The following is a 17415-nucleotide window of genomic DNA, read 5'->3' as shown; positions in this document are numbered from 1 at the left end:
CTATCCTGGACTCGATATCATGCCTGGGGGTGTTAATGTGCTCTCCCGCCGCATGAGACTAAGCCCACCCTTGTTTGCCTGTAAACGACCATCTCAGTATTCTGCGCCCCCGGCTTGGCCCCATCATCTCAAGCCCAGGGGCAAAAGCAACCTTTGATAGCTAGCCAGTGTTGGGATGCCCCCTGAGTGCTCGGTGTGCACTGTCAGGGCAGGTGCTGACTGGCTCTTGGACACTGCCCAGCCTGGGATGTAAGTCTTGGCAGTTCCTGCAGGACTCGGCTGTTCTTAGAATGCACAGTCCTTGCAGCCACCTGAGGAGCCACTCAGCGCTACTCAACCTTAGCACCCAGACCTTCTGTCTGAGCTGAGCTGCAGTTCTGGTTACCCAACATCACCTAGGTCTGGCACCTTCTGGGAAGAGGTCGGAGGTTAATTCATCTCTATCTTGGGCTGCCTTTGGTCAGAGGGTGTGTTTATTTACCCAAAAGGAGGAATGTGGCTCTGGCCTGGCTGGCCTCAGCCTGACTACTATCCCTCATCCCCTTGAGTCCCTCCATGAGAGGGCAGTGGCTGTGTGAGGGAACTGTGTCATTTTTCCAGGGTCTTCCACAGAGGCTCCTGAGGGAGGTGTGGGCCCTTTGGAGCTGTACCTCAGGGTCAGGCCAGGCCATGAGAAGCAGAGTAGGGTGAGGCAGGCAGAGTAGCTCATTGGTAGCTGGGATCAGGGGTCAGAGATGTGGCAGTTTGCAGCTCTGGGTCCTGGAGGAGTGGGGCTTTCCTGGAACCTCAGCTTGGGCTCTCAGGAATGTTCCCTGCCTGAGTGCTGCTGCTGTCCTCAGGCCTGTCCCATTGTCCCATTCCCTTTTTGCTTGCTTTGTGAGTTGTTGCACTGTGTACCTTAGAAATATTAATTCTCCTGTCTCGGCCCTTGGAAAGTAGTAGGATTTCAGGCTTGTGCCACCATATTCTCTCTTTCTCCTCTCTGTCTCTGTCTCTATGTCTCTGTCTCTGTCTCTGTGTCTGCCTCCGTCTGCCTCTCTGTCTCTGTCTCTGTGTATCTCTCTCTATCTCTGTGTCTCTGTCTATCTCTGTGTCTCTCTATGTCTCTATGTCTCTCTATGTCTGCCTCTCTGTTTCTGTCTCTGTGTATCTCTTTCTGTCTCTCTCTGTGTCTCTGTCTTTCTCTGTGTGTCTCTCTGTCTCTGTCTTCCTGTCTGTCTCTATCTTTCTGCCTCTCTGTCTCTGTGTATCTCTCTCTGTCTCTGTCTCTCTGTGTGTCTTTGTGTCTCTCTCTCTCTGTCTCTGTCCTTGTCTGATTCTATCTCTCTCTCTCTTTATCTCTCTCTCTCTTTATCCCTCTCTCTCTCTCTCTATCTCTTTCTCTCTCTCCCCTTGACTGTCACCCTCTGGTGGGTTACCAAAGTGGCCTCAGAGATGTGCTTTCTCTGGGCTCCCCATGACTTTAGAAGTTTCTTTCTAGTAACCATAGCTCTGGGCAGCACACATCCTGGAGTGTGAGTCTGTCCTCACAGCCGGAAGTGCACACATCCCTCCTCAGAGCTCAACACTAGATGCCTACAGACACGCAGGCCTGCACCAGCCACCCATGCCTCGTGCTGACTGCGCACTCAGGCAGAGGCCCACACACCTGCCCACACTGAGCTGTGCCCCATGCGGACATGTTGAGGCCACCACCTGAGGAGAGCTCACTCCCGCCTCATCAGGAACCAGGGACTGACTGTGATCAGACCAAGGGCGGAGCAGACCTCGGCACTGCCAGCTTGAGCTTCACTGGGAACAAAGCAAGCAGGCGTGGGTGTTTCCAAGAAAGAAGGCTTCCAGCTGGGCAGCATGGTTAGCCTGGTGTACAAGGCCCAGACAAACAGCAGGTACAGCAGGTGACTCCTGCAGGCAGAGGGGACACTGCAGGCCGGGACCCCAGGAAACAGCAGACTTGGTTTCATTCCCTCTATCATCCGGGTTTCTTTTTATCTTTTGCCTTTGCAAACAGTTTCTTTTCTCTTCCTCCTGGGTTCTCTGAGACTCCCTCTGATGGTGTTACAGAAGGAAATAAAAGCAGGTGAGCACACCACTCGTCTTCCCAGCAGCCTTGAACAGGTGTCTGACAAAGACAAGGACCGTCCAGTTACCTTGGCGTTAGTGAGAAGGTCTTCACTGGTTCTAGCCCTAAGCTCCTACCCAACTGACTATGAGCTGTGCTGTGCAGCCCTCAAAGGCCTCCATGCCCCTCACAGCAGCCCTTTGCACCCTCCCTTTCTCCCATGTGTCTCCACGAACGTTCTGAGAGTACCTCGCCTGCAGGAGGTAGACACTGGCGAGGACCCATCCCTGACCCAAGGCAGGGGGTGGAGGTGGTTGGGGGAGGTCAGGTGAGAGCAAGGACCAAGCATCTGCTGTGAAAAGGGACAGTGGGCAGGTTGATTGGCCAAGGACTTAGGTCAGACGCTCGATCCTGTTGGTTTGGATATTGCACAACACATCAGAGCATTATCTCAGATCTGCAGATTCTGTGTTCGTGAATTCGCCTACTCGCTGAAATTCATCTACAGCCCTAAGATCAATACGGGATGTACATTTGCAGTCCTTCACGGGCACAGACACTTGGAGAATGTCGGTCTCACCAGCGGACAGGTAGACGTTTTCCCCATCTCTTTAGGGCATGATCTTGCCTTGGGGCGTCTTACTGGGAATCTTACCATTAAAGTGGCCTCAGGTGTAAGGTCCTAAGGCCCTACTGTGTCTTGTGAAGAGAACATGCGTGGCCCATGTATGAGTTCTGGTGCTGCAGCCCTGAGTGTCAGTGGAGCAGCAGCATGTTAAACGGGGCACCCTGAAGACGGTACGGAGGCTCACGGGCACCTACGCTTGGATCTCCTCGGCAGCACAGCTCCGTCTTTGTTAGCTACACCTGGCTGATGGCCCACAGCCAAGACACGTCAGCTTTCATGATGCCAGTAGCTTTATGGAACACAGGGACTAATAAAACAATGTACGCATTTAGCTGATGTGTAACCAAGTCTTGTTTTATAGCCCGGTGAGTTTTCGTTCTTACGTACCCTGGAGCCGCCAGCCAGGAAACACTCGAGACCCCTCGGAATTTCACTCTGTGTTCTCTGCCCCCAGATTTGTACCTCTGGAGATGAGGTCATTTCTCCTTCATTTTCAGTGCTCTCTCTCTCTCTCTCTCTCTCTCTCTCTTGCCAGGGCTAGGATTTTATAGCACGTCCACCCTTGCATTTCTACGGAAACCTTTGACTCACTATGTACTTTCCTGTATTTCTAACTTGTTCACACATACACACACTTACACACACACACACTCACATTCACATACATTCACACACTCACATGCACTCACACACATACTCACACTCACACACACATACTCACACTCACACACACTCATACCCCCCCCCATTCACACACACGGATTTTTCCGAGACCTTCACACATGAGCACTACATCTGTCTCACTCATGCACACACATGTTCACACACACACATTCACAAACTTTCACACACATACTCACATGCAAACACTCTCACATCCGTACACACTTATACTCACACACATGTATTTTTTTGAAAAATTCACACATCAGCACTTCAGCTATAGCACTCCCGCCCCTCCCTCCTCTCACCAACTCTTCACTAGTACCCCCAAATTCACGATCCCTTCTTTGATTTATTGTTACAAGTATATACACATTATATGTATATATTTATATATTCATATGTGTATGTATAACCCTCTGAGTCCATTTAAAATATGCTTATTCTATTTTACTTTACACGTATGGATATTTTTGCCTGCATTTAGGTGTATGTCTGTGCACCATGTGCACGAAGTGCCTGCGGAGGCCGGAAGAGTGTGTCAGATCATCTGACGGAGTTACAGATGGTTGCGAGCTGCCATGTGGGTGCTGGGAACAAACCAGGGTACACTGGAACAGCAAGTGTTCTTAACTGCAGAGCCATCTCTCAAGCCCCTACTCAGTTCGTTTAGCTTGCACTGACCAGTGTCCAGGAGACTTGGTGTCCAGGCTGACCACTTAGCACAGGATAGCCTGTGGGGGAGCCATCCGTGCTGGAAATGGAGTCTTCTTCTCTCTGCAGTCACTAGTCCATAAGGGCTAGGACCTTATGGACTTACTCGTGTCTGAGCCGACCTATCAACCAGTATCATCATCATGCTGGTATTGTTGAGGCAGCCATATTGTTGAGAGTTCACAAGTACCCTTTCTCTGTCTATCTAACAAAGACATCCCCGACTCCAGCTCATTACTTTCCACTGCTCTGAAATATACCCCCATTAAACACATGGCAATCCACACAGCCATTAGACTGGTGGTCAAGGGCTTGGTGTAGTCAGCCATTAGGAAGCAGTACACATCTAGACAAGCCTTCCTGGTGGGGGCCGCCCAGCATGAGGTTGCAGGCACCAGTGCTCATCTTGCCCCTGCCTTCTTCCTCTGCACAAATGCTGGCCCCTCGTGGCTGGGCTCTGAACTAGACAGCTGCGCACGGATCACTAAGTGTTTGGTAGCCTTCCTTACCCCAGCCCCCTGGCCAGCCATGATAGGATCAGGAACCATGCCCAGAGACATTAACTGGGCTTTTCCGCTGACCTCCGATGAGTCCAAGCCACAACTCTACCCCTCCACGCCTTGATGCACACAGAGACCTCTTCTTCTGTTCCAGGCCTCTGGTTGCCCCATCAGAGCATAGCTGAAAGACATGTGTACGACTTCTCACATTGCTTGGTGCAATGAAGGCGGGAAGGCCATGGGTCTTGGAATTTTTGATGCCGTTGGGTCACCTTTTGCAAAAGGGGGTTCTGCAGTCATTGGAACTACAGTCTGGGTATTAGGATTTGGGGGTGGGGTAGGGACGGGTGCCCAAAGGCATCCCTTCATGTACCCCATTGAGGCTTTGAGTGTAAGGTGATTGGTCCCACCATTGCCTCTGAAGGAGTGCATCTTTATTCTTACTGGTCTTGAGTCTTTAGACGTTTAGGGGGTGGGGGCAAGTAGGGGGAGAGGTCTGGAGTGAAGAAGTGCAGAACGCGTAGGTTAGGGCCGACACTCCATCTGTGTTCTTCAGGTGATGCGAATGGAGCCCACACGTCCTCTCCGCTGGCTTTGGCTGTGGGATCCCAGGTCTCGGGAAAGCGTTCTGAGGTAGGTTATAACACGGACTGACAAATGTCATGCTGAAGTGAAGGGACATGGCTGTGGGCCAGCTCTCAACAACCCTATTGGTCCCAGTCGTTCCTGAGGCACCCCACCACTCCCAACTTGGTCTTCCTGGCTCCCTGAATGTCTCTCCCTGTTTCCATACTGGTCTTCAGTCTCCTGATCAACTATGGACAACCCACTCTGCCCTGTCATACCCAGATGATGGCCCAGAAACTCTGAGAAGCCAGGTCATTAAAATATGTGGGCATAAGGCATGCCCCGCAGGTTGTAGGATAGAAAGAGATGCCAGGTGGCTAACAGGGCGGTATCAAGAGGTCACTCGATGATTATGGAGCACCCCAGCTATGGTGACCCTACCTCTGCTCATCCTCCCGACTCAGGTCACTGTATTTTATGGGACTCTTCACCTATGAGTTTTCAGGGTTGACACTCAGCCTGTGACAGCGACGTGCTCAGAGTCACATGACGGCCCTTAAACACCAGCGTGTATTTGCTCAGTCCCCATTATCCTGCTTACAGAGCCAGTGAACTCCACCAACCACATTCTCTGGGGCTTCAGCTCCACGTTCACGCGCATTCATGACCGAAATGCACGTGGTCTCCCTCGACAGCTCGCCGAGCATCAGACTTGACACGAGTAGAGAGATGCTCAAGTCCCTTTGAGAATCCTGCTGTGGGGAGCTAGAGAGATGGCTCGGTGAGTCAGAATACTTGTTGCTTTCCCAGAGGTCTGGTTCCGGGTTCACACCGTCCTTAACTCCAGTTACAAAGGCCCTGACCGCCACAAGCTCCAGGCACGCAAAAACACTTACGTGTAAGATAAAATAAATAAATCTAAAAAATAAAATATAAAAATTAAAAAATAGTCCTACTATGGGTCATTGAGATGGCTCAGTGGGTAAAGATGCCTGCCACTAAGTCTAGTGGGAGAGCTCACATGGTAGGAGAGAGAGAGAGCGCGCGCACACACACACGCTACAAAATACGTTTAACAAAAATTCTAATTTTGTCTTCAGAGGCAAGCTAATTCTTTCATCCCTTTACATCTAAATCACAGATCTAAGTCGGGTACTAGGTGACCTGTGACTAATCTTCAGGGGACAAACACACCCATATAAGCGCCTGGCTGTCCTGGGCTCCTCTGACTTTCTCAGCCTCTGTGAGCTGAGCACAGAAACCCCTGCTTTATAGAGGACACTGGGGCCCAGGGGAGGGATTGTCTCTTCTGGGTCTGACCCTGAAAGCTACACCAACTATTTCCTTTCTGGGTGCTGAGCCATTCCCAGATAGACCCCCCACTCCACATCTAAACAAAGTGCATCCCGTCCCAGGTGACCCCAGGGTTTGCTGACTTCCTCTTCATTCTTGATCCCAGGGTTCCCTGGGAACAGCAAGGCTGCTGTTGCATGGCCGCTAGTACCCCTATGTTGGGGCGCTGGCCAACAGTCACTCTAGCTTCCCCCCAGGATTGGGTTGCTTGCACAACACGCAGCCTGAATGATGAGTTTAGAACATCCAGTTCTTACACAACGTCTGCCCTATGCACTATTGCTAGACAGGAAGCTATGACTGCCCTCATCCAGTTTGCTTCCCAGCTTGACAGGACCCACTGCCTTGTTTATGGGCAGTAACCTTGTTTATGGCGTGTGACCTTTCCTCATGTGCCTGTCAGGCACCTCCAGCCCCTGCCTCAGGGCACCCACGCACTGCACTCACCTGTGTATCCCAAGGTAACACAAGGCTGGCTCCTGATTTGCCCCTTTGTATCTTACTTCCCCAGGCAGGGACGTCTTCAGCCTGGACTTGGAGGACCACTCCTAATGCTGTAGCCAGCCGCAATCTCCCCAGGACGCAGCTCTCCTATCCATCGACCCTGACTCAAGCCGCCCTCCCGGGCCTGCACATCTGCTGCCCCCTTCCTGGGCTTCCAGCCTTCTTGCTGCCTCTCCAGCTGGTGTCTCACTACGGTCCGTCCAAGGACACTTTATTACCTTGCCTTATTTGCAAAGGAAATAGATGTCAAATTCCCATTCATTACCTGTGATATCAGGATCCCTAGAGAGAGACAGTGGCTGGCCTGATGCTGTTCACTAGGCTTCAGGAAATCTGTATGCTGACTCCCAGGGTCTGATGGGTGAGGTGGGACAGGTACTGGATGCTATACTGAATCCTTCGCCACAGTGAGTTGTTCCTAGACGCACCCCTCCCCCAGCTCCAGACCCCGGTTGTGATGGATGGAGCCAGTGCCTGATCTGCCGTCTGGGAGATGAGAAAGCTATGCCAAGCTCTGTGGGAGTAAGTCCTTCCAGAAGTTCTTCCTCTGGACACTTTGCACGAGAGCGCTTATCTGTCCAGCAGATCTGTGCTCAGAATGTCCATGCTGGGATAGGGTATGAAGGGCTGGCCAGCCCTTTAGGTCCTCCTCATGAGCTCTACTTCCTTCTGTGGGGACGATGACATCCGTCTTCCCTTCCCATCTCGGCCGGGGTTTGTAACGTTGGTCCCCTCCCATGCCTGGGCCAAGGAGTGAAGATGTTTGCCCAGTGAGTCAGTGAGCCATCAGTAGCAGGGAACGAACGGATGTTGCTGGCAGGGCCTGAGCCCCTAGAGTCAGGAGGCACCCTGCTCCTTGGCCTCTGCCTCAGAAAATAATTTCTGGATGAGTCAAAGCAAAACAAAGCTAGTAAGTATATTTTCAAAGCAGAAAGACAAGAGGTACTTGAAGAGAGACAAATGCAGACATAAGGAGAGGACGGCTTCCATGTGCCTCAGTGACTGATGATGGGATGCGGGGCTCTGAATTACTTTATCTGCAGCTAAGTTCACATGTTCAGGAACGCGTGCACTGGTTTAGTTTTAAAAAAATACTTTATTGATCTAGGTTATATGTGTGTGAGTCAGGGGGGACACGGTAGGATGTGCATGTGCCTGCAGAAGCCAGAAGCATGGCTCCCTGGAGCTACAGCCCATGGTGAGCCCTATATTGTGGGTCTGGGATCTAAACTAACCAATCTTCAGGAAGAACAACACTCACATTCCTAACGGCTGAGCCAGCTTCACCGTCCCTCTATTTTTCTTAAAAGAAACTTTCTTCACACCAATTTGCATGTCTGCGTGCACGCACACGCACATGTGCGAGCATACGTGCCACAGTGCATGTGCAGAAGCCAGAGGACAGCTTGCAGGTGTCAGTTGTCTCCTCCCATCACAGTCCTTAGGCCTGAACCCCAGTCATCAGTCTGGGCAGCAAGCAGCTTTACCTGCAGGCTCTAGTCCTTTCCCTTGCACAGAATTCTGCCCTCAAAGAGATCTTCAGACAGTAGGCTTGCCCCTGGGGAAGGGAGTGCCAGGGAGATAAAACCTTGATGAAAGAGACCCTACCTAGGACAGGAGGAGGCTGGACTTACTAGTTCCTTGGCCACCTTAAGGATCTGTAACGTTTCTCAAAGGACAGGGCGGATCCGTTGCAGGTGGACTGTTCAATTATATCAAAATTCCCATGTACTTGGCAAGACATGGTGAGGGTCAGAATTAAAGCCCGGGGCCTGTTCTCTTCTCCTGTCACCTCTATCTTGTCTCAAGTGTTGCTGGGTATCTTTGGCAAGAGGCCTACTGGGTGTTGTGTTGTTCGAGAGGCCAAGGAGTAACTTCAGTGCCCTTACCCCACCTCACTCTCCCTGCTTGCTTCCTAGGCTTGCGTCTGGTCTGTCCGGCCCCATTCAACCAGAGAGTGAGGACACGAAAATGCACATTGCACCAACTCAGCTAACAGAGTCGACGGCCCTTCCTGTGTTGGTGAACGGGTGGCTGTCTCCTTTTCTGGAAGCTGATGTGTCAGGGCTGAGTCATCCCCCACCTCCCCTTGGCTGCAGCCACACTTGTGGCTCACTGGATCACGGGGTGGGGGAGGGCAGGCACTAACTGACCACTGAGGCAGCACCCTGTGCTGGGCCACAGAAGCTCCTACCCCAGGGCTTGGCTTAGGGAATTCTCAGCAGCAAGAAGTGCCCTGGTGTTTGTGTGCGCGCCATGATCTAGGCCTTCTGTCTGTTCCTGATAAGACACTTGGCCCCAGGCAGGTATCTACCAGGCTGGGGGCTATGGCTTCTTAGGCCATGGATCAAGATGATGGAAAGCTAGCTTCTAGCCTCCAGAGGCTGCTGGAGATGTGTGTCAAGTCCCGCCGGCTCTGCCCAGCTGTGGCCAAGGAAAATGGCCAAGATGCCTAGGCCAAGGAAAAGTATCCCGGTGCCCAGCTAAGGACATGGCTGAAGTCCAGTGGTTGGGGTGGTTGGAACTTTCAGATGTGGCTCATGGAAGGCACAAGCCAAGGGCTGAATCAGTGGGAAAGGGGGGGGGGATTCATTCCAAAAGGAGAAGCAGGGAAAAGGCCCTGCATGGTGGCCTGCCAGCAAGACACAGGAAGCTGGGCTGGGTGGCTGTGAAGTGGCAGATCACTTGGCGTGAGTTTGAGTCTTGAAGGAGAATGGCGGGCATGAGAGGTGGGTCACCCGCTCTCAACTGGTGTTAAGGGGAACACAGGCAGACTAAGGTTGAAGGGGACTCTGGTCACCCTGGGGTTGGCACTGTGGTCAGCTTGCCAAGGTAAGGGGTGTTATCTCCTATGTTGTCTTCTCTCAGGGTCTCAGTCCTCCCTGCTCTGCCTCTAACCTTTGGAGCATGGGCAGAATGACTGAGGTCCCTACGGAGTGACTGACTCCCCTGTAGCCCTTCTCAGGCTGGGTTCTGAAAAGACAGACCCAGAGGACAGCACACCTGGCTTTCAACCTTTCTTGTTTACCTGGCCAAGGGCTAACTGCTCAAGTCCAGAGCAGAAGCAGGGACTTCCTCCCTCGCCCTGCTCTGCTTGTAACAGGTCCTCAGCTTGCAGTGACAAGTACTGGGTCTCAGGGACGGCTCTGTCCAGCAGAAGTGGTCGGCACTCCATGGACAGGTGAACTGGAGGTCCCAGTAGCTGGGCTTGTTCAAAGGTTGAGCCACATCTGCTAATCGCTGAACTGGGCCTTGGTGGCACAGACATCTATTGTGCCCCAGACATCAGGTCCTCTCAGCAATCAGGTAGCAGGGCAGCTTGTTACAAATGGGGAAACTGAGGCTGAAAATGGGTTGGCTGGCAGGGAGGAGACTTTGAAGTTGACATAACTTGGGTGTGCCCAGCTGGATACAAGCCTCAAGTGTAGCTTGTTGGGGGAACTTCCTTGGGGGCGTGGCGTGAGAGGGGCCTCTCAAAACCAGGGTGACAAACTGGATCTAACCCGGCTTCTAAGTGCTTCCAGGCAGAGGGCCTCTTATCTGGGCCTCTGGGCAGGGCCTTGGCACAAGTAGACTTTACAGAGTTGGGCTGGGTACCTGGGCTGGGTACTTGGGGCTGGGCTCTAGAGAGTCCTACCACCTCCACCTCAGCATCCAGGGAAGGGACTAGACCACAGGCCATTTCTGCAGCTGCTTTCTAGGGCTGTCTGGGTGGGCTGAGATGAAGGGTGAGGAAGGTTCTCAGTTCCCCAGGGTCAAGGCTGGTCTGCCTCTCCCTGCAGCATTCCATACTGGCCACACCTCCTGCCTCTGAACATTTCCAGTGTTTTCTATGTCCTTGTGCTTTCTGGAAACTCCTCCCTGAGCTCCCTCCTCTCCTGCCTGACTGCTCCTTTTCACTCAGCTCTGGATCAGGGTGGCCATCTGAGGCTCCACTGCACACTTCAGGGTACCCACCAGGAGGGCTGGTGGCCCCTCCCCAGGTGGCTGCTCAGGTCAGGTGCCCTTTCCCTCCTAGGCTGAGTTCCTGGAAGGGATTTTCAGTGGGGCTTCACACATGAAATTGATGGGGGGGGGATGTGCAGTTCTGGGGAGCCCTGAGGGAAGAGAGTCAGCTGGGGGTGGGGGTGGGGGTGGAGACAGGCTGGTCTGGGGGCTGAGGAGAAACTGCCTAGCTGAGTCACGCACAGGAAAATGAAGGAAGAGGAGTTTCCACCAGCTGTCTCCACAGGAAGAGAAGCCAGAGGGCGGGGAGGAGAAGGAGGAGGATCGAGGGGAGCCAGGAAGCTCTCTAGCTACAGGGTAAGATGTTCTCCCACTGCAGCTCCCCATCTAGCTCTCATATGTCTCACCCCAACCTAAGCCAAGGGGCAGGGCTCCCTTCTGTGCAGGGAATCCCCAGGATTACACCCAAGGGATTCTGGGGACTGTCCCTGGGATTCTCTGGGACTGCCCTGGAGGTTCTCTCTTGCCCTGCTTCAGGGTGTCCAGAAACTCCATGAGTCTCCTGGACTCAATCTGTTCAGGGTGTCGCCCTCCCCTGTAACACCAGCTGTCCTCTCTTCTTAGAGGCACGCTTGTCTCAAAGCCCCCCTGGGCCAGACAATGCCTTCCGTCTCTGTAGCCTGGAGCCCCCATCCTGTGGGGAACAGACAGGTCTTTTGACGGAGTGGGTAGGGTCTTTCAAGCTGTAATCTTGAGAGTGGGGCAGGGTGGTCTCCTGGCTTTTCCTCCAGCACACCTGCAACCGTAAACACAGCATTGTCTGCGTAAAAATCGTCCTGACCGTTAAGAGGGATCTAAGCCAGGAGCGTGGTGCTGGAACAATCCCGGCACATGGGAGGCTGAGGCCCTGGCACCGTCATGAGCTGGGAGCCATATTATGAAACCGGCAGATAACGTCGGTGTTGAAGAAGATGCAGGCCTGACTGACGGGAACCTCAGGATTGCAGAAAACTAGAATGCTGCTCTCCCTGGAGCAAATTATCTCGGGCTATCTTTAGCTCCCTCAGGGGCCTTTTATCCCCACCTCTATGTCTGGCCTAAAACCCTTGTGACTAGCAGGTAAAACCTTTGGCATGTATTAACAGCCACAAACCTGGAAGCTAAGAATGTCATCAGAGAGTCTTCGAAACCTGGAACAAAGGTTGCCTCATATTGTAGCGGTCTGCCTCCCTGATAGCTCTACCACTGAATTACCTAATTGACTTCTTTTTATTGAGAGGTCTCACTGTCTTCGAACTCGGTGTGTGGATCAGGTTGGCTTCAAACTCATAGAGATCCACCTGACTCTGCCTCCTAAGCGCTGAGGTTAAATGCATCTGCTCAAAGTTACTCAGCTAGTGATGGGCAAGCCAGGAGCCCAAGAACAGCTTTAGTATTTATTTTTAATTTATTATTATTTTTTATTTTATGTGCCTGAGTCTTTTACTGCCTGTATATCTGGGCACCACATGTATGCCTGGTGCACATGGAGGCCAGAAGTCGGCGTTGGATCCCCTGGATTGACGTTACAGACAGTTGTGAGCTGCCGTGCGGCGCTGGGAATCAAACCGGGGTCCTCTGGAAGAGCAGCTAGCATTCTTAGCCACTGAGCCATCTCTTTACCTCCCAGCTTTATTATTTAGAAAAGGAGCAAGCTGGGTGTGATGGTGCACGCCTTTAATCTCAGCACTTGGGAGGCAGAGGCAGGGGGATCTCTGTGAGTCTGAGGGCAGCCTGGTCTACAGAGTGAGTTCCAGGACAGCCAGGAGTACATAGTAGAGAGACCCTGTCTCAAAAACACCAAACAAATAAGAACCCGATTGATTGCAGGCGCTGGCGAGTACAGAAAGACGTTCTAAAGGTTCTTTTAACATCAGCACACTGCCAAACCTTATTCCTGAAAAAGAAGAGAGCTGGACAGACACAGAGTGGAGCTGCGTTGATGCTGTGTGCATGTGTGGGGAGAAGACATCGACCACAGCTCATTTGCGTTGAAGGGGAGGGAACTGCAGGATTTCGGATAAATATCAGAAACAGAGACACTGGCCCTGTCAGCAGCAGCCAGGAGACAGCCCCACACAGCCACCAGCAGCTCTGTCCCCAGGGGGACACCCACACAGGAGGAGCGAGATCCTTGGCTTCAGCACAGAATTTCAGGGGAAGGTGCAGGGACGCCAAGCTAGTGAGTTTATTAAGTATGTAAATGGAGCGGCACATGGGCGCAATCCCAAGGTATGCTGGGAGTTTCTGTGGAAGCCTGCAGGGAGGGAGATAACGGGGCTGTACCCGAGCCCGTGGATTAAGTTCCATTTCTCAAAAGATGCCATTTACAGCCATGTTTAAAGTGAAGCAAAGCTTAGGCTTCAAGGGAAGTTTAAATTTAAGGAAAATAGATACGCCAGTTTGTTTTTTCTCGTTTTAAAGACTTTCTGGTGTAAATGCTGTCCACGGGTGGTTTATGAGGCCACTGTTGAGACTTGGGAGGAGAGCTGAAGGAGTAGAACAGGATCGCAAGGGCCCCTGGGCTTCCTCAAGGACAGCTCTTCTATTCTTTGTTTGTTTGTAAAATGTATTTATTTGCCTTATATGCGTGCTGTTTTGCCTTGTAAGGCTCTAAGTGAGTCTTAACTACTGGGAGACCCCCAAAGTGAGACATGAGAACAGAGTTCGATGCAAACGCAAGAGGTTTGTTTTCTGGTGCATCGGGTGGACTTTCAATCCCTCATGGCAAGTGACTAGAAGGCGACCCCGAATGGCTATAACAAGCAGCTTTCATACTTTTTAGGGGTACAGGTTACATCAGCAAGGTTACAGTTTAAAGTTATTGGCTAACCATATTGACCTTTGAATCTATTGGCTAGCAAGCATATGGCATGCATTCAAACTCTATCTGGGACCAGAGGGTCAGGTGGCCATCAGTCAGTACATTCTTCGGATTTTCAAGAATGTCCCTGCTCCTCCCAAGAACTGTGGGTGGAGAATGGAACTTGGCCTAGTCTTGACCTGAGGCGGTGGGTATAAGGTTGGTGAAAGCCCTTAGGGTCCTTCACAGGAATCCTGTAACCTGCCTACTTTCTACCAGGCCAAGCCTCTTTAATAGCTTACACTTTAGTAAGAACTAGGGTCCTTCAGCTTGCATATATGTCTGTGAGAGGGTGTCGGATTCCCTGGGACTGGGGTTGCAGGCTATGTGAGCTGCCATGTGGTTGCTGGGAATTGAACCTGGGTCCTCTGGAAGAGCAGTCAGTGCTCTTGACCTCTGACCCATGTCTCCAAGTCCTATTTCCTTGTTTATTTTAAATAAAGGAATCGACTTTATTACGTTTTAAGACTGTATTTGTGTCTATCCGTGTGTGGGTAGGTGCACGTGAGTACAGGTGCCTGCAGAAGCCAAAAAGGGTGGCAGATCCCCTGGAGCCACAGGCACAGGTGGTTGTGAAACATCTGAGCTGGGTGCTGGGAACCAAACTCAGGCCCTCTCCAAGAGCAATTCTTAGCCACAGTATCATTTCCCCAGCATCTTGTTTTGTCCCCCTCCCCCTTTTTTAAGATGTATTTATTTTATATGAGTACACTGATACTCTCTTCAGACACACCAGAAGAGGGCATCAGATCCCATTACAGATGGCCGTGAGCCACCATGTGGTTGCTGGGAATTGAACTCAGGACCTCTGGAAGAGCAGTGCCCTTATTCACTGAGTCATCTCTCCAGCCCCCTTGTTTTGTCTTTTGAAACAGGGTCTTCTGTATCCTGGGCTGGCCTTAACCTCACTGTGTAGCTGAGGATGGTGGCCTCGAACTCCTGATTTTCCTGCCATGGCCTCCCAGTGCTGGCACTAAAGGCATGCACCACCACACCCAGGGTATGCAGTTCTGGGGATTGACCCCGGGGCTTTGTGCATGCTAGGCAAGCACTTTACCAACTGAGCTGTATCCTCAGCCTCATTTAAAAGAATTTATTTTGAGTACATAAACTGGGCACAGTGGCTCAGGCCTTTAATCCCAGCACTTGGGAGGCAGAGGCAGGTGGATCTCTGTGAGTTTGAGGCCAGCCTGGTCTGCATAATGAGTTCCAGAATAGCCAGGACTACATGGTGAGATCCTGTCACAAAATAAAACAAAAACAAAAACTCTGTGTGTGTGTGTGTGTGTGTGTGTGTGTGTGTACACATGTTCCCCACCTCCTGCATGTGACGGATAGCCCACAGTGTGATGGACATCTCTCAGTGTGATGGACATCTCTCAGTGTGATGGACATTTCTCAGTGTGATGGACATCTCTCAGTGTGATGGGCAGCCCACAGTGTGATGGACAGCTCTCAGTGTGATGGGCAGCTCTCAGTGTGATGGACAGCTCTCAGTGTGATGGACAGCTCTCAGTGTGATGGACAGCTCTCAGTGTGATGGACAGCCCACAGTGTGATGGACAGCCCACAGTGTGATGGACAGCCCACAGTGTGATGGACAGCCCACAGTGTGATGGACAGCTGACAGTGTGATGGACAGCCCACAATTTGATAGTCACCCATCATGTCAGGATAGACCATGGCAGGCAGGAGTTAGTCAAGTAGTTATATCTGTGGTCAGGAAGCTGAGAGAGATGAATGCTGTGCCCAGCTTGCTCTCTCCTACTTACTGAGGCTGGCGCCCATCTGGAGGTGCTCCCCACATTCAGGTGAGTTTCTCACTTAGACCTCTCGGAGCACACCATCATTGAGGTGTCTTAACACCACTGGGAGAGAATAAGCCACTTACCACAGTTTTTGAGCCAATTTTGAAGCAAGCTTATTAAATAGAGAACGGCATGATGGACACTGGCCAGATCCATACCGGGCATTCTGAGGTATGTGTGTGAATTACATTAGCCATCAGGCTTCGTACTCGCCACCTTCGTCCCGTCGGGGGCAAGCGCATGATCCTAACGGACTTCCTACCGCTGCACCTCCCGCCTGCGTTCGATCAAGCACAGTCTGTGCAATGGGACAACCAAGCTTGCTGGGTAACCATTTTCCTATTATAGATCTCGTAAGTGGATCTGCACATGTTCAACTTCAATGGGTACTGCCCAGCACTTGCTCATGGTGGACACACCAACGGTTACTCGCCAGCAACACGTAGGAGCCTCGCCTTCCGAGTCCCTGCCAATCACTAGAAGCGCTCCTCTCCTTCTCCATACTGAGCATCCAGCCGAAATGACACTATGGTTCTAACTCACAGTCTGCGTTCACAACGAACCTGGCTCCTTCCCACAGGTCCGCGGACCTCTCATTTATCCCTGTGCAAACTGTTTTCAGGGTCTTCTGCCCATTTCTCCTTGGAGATTTCTGCTCTTTTCTTTCTGATTTGTGTGCCGGCTGCTTTTGTGTGTCAACCTCACACAGCGAGAGTCATCAGAGAGGAAGGAACCTCCCTTGAGGAAAGGCCTCCATGAGGCCCAGCTGTAAGGCATTTTCTCAATTAGTGATAAAGGAGGGAGGGCCCAGCCCATTGTGGGTGGCGCCATCCCTGGGCTGGTGGTCTTGGGTTCTATAAGAGAGCAGGCTGAGCAAGCCAGGGGAAGCAAGGCAGTAAGCAGCACCCCTCCATGGCCTCTGCACCAGCTCCTGCCTCCAGGTTCCTGCCCTGTCAGAGTTCCAGCCCTGAGTTCCACCAAGGATACAGTGTGATCTGGAAGTGCAAGCCAAATAAACACCAACTTGCTTTTTGGTCATGGTGTTTTGTTGCAGCAATGAAAATCCTAAGACAATTAGAAAGATCTCTTTTTTGTTATTGTTTATTTTGAGGTAGGGTCTCATTATGTAGCTCTGGCTGACCTGAAACTCTTGACTTAAACCAGGTCTTGAACTCACAGAGATCCACCTGCCTCTGCCTTCTGAGTGCTGGCATTAAAGGTGTGCACCACCATGCCTGACTTGGAAGAAAGAATTCTTTATGTACTCTCCGAACAAAAGTCTCCAGGACACTGTGGTTGATGTTCTTCTGTCCTGGGAAGAAGCTGGCAGGCAGGGATACAGGGTGTGTGTGGCAAGGGCTGGTGCTAGCCCCTTCCCTGGCCGGGAATACCTGTGCTCACAGCTCTAAGCTCAATACGCTCTTCTCTACCTCTGTTAGACTTCAGAAGGAAGCTGACCACAGTGACCCCTAAAGGAGCGTACTTGGGGTCTGCAGATGAAGGGATGGGGGGGAAGCCAAAGTCACTGGGCCACATGGCTGCATGGACAAGGGGACCCCTCCTCTCAGTGTTCTTCAAAGCCACAAGACACACACAGTCACTTGCCACATGTCTGGCTAGCCATGAAGTACTGTGCAGCGGATCCTCTATGGACGTCATGGCCATCTTGGTCTGTTAGATGTCAGATGGCCATCAAGATGCCTGAGGACACATTCCTCAGGATGCCTCCAGTCCCTCCAGGACACAAAGCAGCTCTAGAAGGACTTAGC

At 51.8% G+C, this 17415-nt stretch overlaps 2 long non-coding RNA genes across 3 annotated transcripts; one reads left to right on the top strand and one right to left on the bottom strand.

Annotated features, from left to right (window-relative positions):
- The first annotated feature begins 1573 nt into the window (after positions 1-1573).
- LOC148005490 (uncharacterized) lies at positions 1574-8786 on the top strand. 2 transcript variants are annotated; one of them, XR_015623411.1, is made up of 5 exons: positions 1574-1889; positions 2012-2080; positions 2518-2652; positions 5124-5200; positions 6999-8786. It is a non-coding gene; the product is annotated as an uncharacterized LOC148005490 (long non-coding RNA). The 2 variants fall into 2 exon arrangements; XR_015623412.1 differs by lacking the exons at positions 2012-2080; positions 2518-2652 and having other exon boundaries at positions 1580-1889.
- LOC148005491 (uncharacterized) lies at positions 3836-7664 on the bottom strand. Its single transcript, XR_015623410.1, has 2 exons — positions 7257-7664; positions 3836-6052 (listed from the first exon to the last, which is right to left on the bottom strand). It is a non-coding gene; the product is annotated as an uncharacterized LOC148005491 (long non-coding RNA).
- Positions 8787-17415: the final 8629 nt, after the last annotated feature.

This window comes from Rattus norvegicus, chromosome 6, assembly GCF_021556685.1.
Source record: "Rattus norvegicus strain SHRSP/BbbUtx chromosome 6, alternate assembly SHRSP_T2T, whole genome shotgun sequence".
NCBI lineage: Eukaryota > Metazoa > Chordata > Mammalia > Rodentia > Muridae > Rattus > Rattus norvegicus.
The sequence above is the reverse complement of the archived record's forward strand: the minus strand, read 5'-3'. Positions and strand labels throughout refer to the sequence as shown.